The sequence below is a fragment of the Pteropus vampyrus genome, unplaced genomic scaffold (genome assembly GCF_000151845.1).
Source record: "Pteropus vampyrus isolate Shadow unplaced genomic scaffold, Pvam_2.0 Scaffold176, whole genome shotgun sequence".
Taxonomy (NCBI): domain Eukaryota; kingdom Metazoa; phylum Chordata; class Mammalia; order Chiroptera; family Pteropodidae; genus Pteropus; species Pteropus vampyrus.
Genome location: NW_011888957.1, coordinates 1,376,081 through 1,378,987, shown reverse-complemented (window position 1 = coordinate 1,378,987; position 2,907 = coordinate 1,376,081).

Here is a 2,907-nt window from a genome sequence, read left to right as displayed (position 1 = left end):
CCGTCCTCTTCCTTCCAAACCACCTGCGTCGTATGTGGGATGAGCACACGGTGTACGAGAAGACAGAAGAGTCGTATTTTTCATCCGCGGTGCCCATCTCTGTCTTTTAATCGGTGTATTCGGACGGTTGACGCTGAAAGCGACGTGTTCTGTCTTAAGTCCGACATTTCATCGTTTGTTTCCTCTGCTTCTCGTTCCCGTTTCTCTCTTCGCACCTTCCGGTGGGTTACTCGAACATCTTCGAGAATTCCATCTTGGTCTTTTCACGGGGTTTTGAGTTTACTGCTTTGTATGATCTCTTTGCGACCACAGTTCACTGGTGCCGACGCGTCTGTCACCACTTGGAGCGAAGGGTAGAAACCTGACTTCTGCTTAAGTCCCTTTGCCTTCCCAGCTTTTAAAATAGCATTGTCTTCAGGGTTCCCTCTGTGTACATCAAGCACAATCTCAGATGGCATTAAGACTTCTCCTTCAACCATCAGGTGACTTAAGAAGCTCACAGGAAGAACGTTCCAATACGGCTACCCCTGTCCTTCCCAGCCCAAGCTCTCCCTCTTTCCGTTCTGCGATCTATCATTTCCTTTCTGCTTAGAAACTTCCTTCAGCTGTTTTTTGAGAATAGGCTGCCAGCGACAGATCTCTCCGGTTTGCTGTCATCTGAGAATGTCTTTATCTCCCCTTCATTCCTGAGGATACTTGGGCTGGATATAGAATTTACGATCGACTTTTTTTTCAGCAGTTGGAGAACGCTATGCCAGTCCCTTCTGCGCAGCCTCTGGGGCTCCAGATCAGAAATCACCTGCTCCGTGCCGGGTAATGTGTCATTTCTCTCGGGTCGCTTTCGAGAGTTTTCCACTGTCTTTAGTTTCCAGAAGTGTAATTATGTGTCTTGGCATGGATGCCTCTGATTTATCTGACTTGGGATTTATCCAGAATCTGTAGATTTATGTCTTTGCCAAATTTCGGCAGTTTTCTGCTATTTTTTTTTTAACGCCTTTTCGGCCCCGCCCTCTTTTCTCTCCTCCTGAGTCTCTGAAGACGCAAAAGTTCTCAAGTTTACTACGGTCCCACGGGCTCCTGAAAATCCGTTCACCATTTTTCGGTTTATTTTCTCTGCTGTTCTCGTCCTCGGTCCTGCAAATCACCGATTCTATGCTGTCATCTCGCTCTACTCTTGAGGCGCCTCCAGCCCATTTTTAAAATTTCTGTTGTATTTTTCAGTTTGATCATTTCCATTTAGTTCTCTTTTTATAACTTTGAATTCTTTGCCGAGATTTTCCATTTTTGCGTTTGTTTCCAGGGAAATTGTAATTGCTTGCTAAAACATTTTTTACGATGGCTGCTTTCAAACCCTTGCCCAGATAATTCCAACATCTGAATCATCTCGGTCTGCTCCAACACTCACATCTGTGGATTGCCTGTTCTCATTCGGTTTGTGATGTTTCTGGTTCTTGGTGTCATGAGCAATTTTCTATCGTGCTCTGGACATTTTGAATATCCTGAGACTCTGAGCCCTGTTTCATCCTCTTTTCGTAGTATTTCCTTCTGTTGAGGTGTAGCATGAGGGCTGGATGGGTGGGTTTGTTTAGTTTTCTGATGGGCCCCGCTGATACCACCCCAGAAACGTGAGCGCTGGCTCACGTGGCCTTGCTGCACATGGGTAGAGCAGAGGTTCAGCTCCCCACTGGGCCTGACGGACGCCTGGCAAGGGGGAGCATCAGTTAGCTCTCCCACTCCCACTGCCTTCTGTCTCGCTAATGCTGGGTGAGGCTGGAGGTTCAGGTCCCCCCCAGATCCCTCAGACACCAGGGGTGGGGGCAGGGGAAGCAGTGCTGACAAGACCTGGCTCACACAACCTCATTCAGTCCTTTTATTGTCAGGTGGAGCTGGGGGCTCAACTCAGCCCTGGACCCCACCAACACTATCCCAGTAGGAGTATCTGAGAGTCACCTGCTTCTGCTGAGTGGGGACGGAGCAGCTCCCTGCTCAGTCCTGCAATGCCCCCAGCAGGGGGATTGGAGCCTCTAGTGAAGACGACAGTGATGGTGATGATGGTGATGAAGGTGATGATGGTGATGATGGTGATGATGGTGATGGTGATGAAGGTGATGATGGTGATGATGATGATGAAGGTGATGATGGTGATGAAAGTGATGATGGTGATGATGGTGATGATGGTGATGAAGGTGATGATGGTGGTGATGATGATGGTGGTGGTGATGATGATGGTGGTGGTGATGATGGTGATGATGGTGATGATGGTGATGATGATGCTGGTGATGGTGGTGATGGTGATGATGAAGGTGATGATGGTGATGGTGGTGATGGTGATGATGGTGATGATGGTGATGAAGGTGATGATGGTGATGAGATGATGATGGTGATGGTGGTGATGGTGGTGATGATGATGGTGGTGGTGATGATGATGATGGTGATGGTGATGATGGTGATGATGGTGATGATGGTGATGATGATGATGATGATGGTGATGGTGATGATGGTGATGATGGTGATTATGATGAAGGTGATGATGATGGTGATGATGGTGATGATGGTGATGGTGATGAAGATGATGATGGTGATGGTGGTGATGGTGGTGATGATGATGGTGGTGGTGATGATGATGATGGTGGTGGTGATGATGGTGATGATGGTGATGATGGTGATGAAGGTGATGATGATGGTGATGATGATGGTGGTGATGATGGTGATGGTGGTGATGATGGTGATGATGATGATGATGGTGGTGATGATGATGGTGGTGGTGATGATGGTGATGATGGTGATGATGGTGATGAAGGTGATGATGGTGATGATGGTGATGATGGTGATGATGGTGATGAAGGTGATGATGGTGATGATGGTGATGATGGTGATGGTGATGAAGGTGATGATGGTGATGATGGT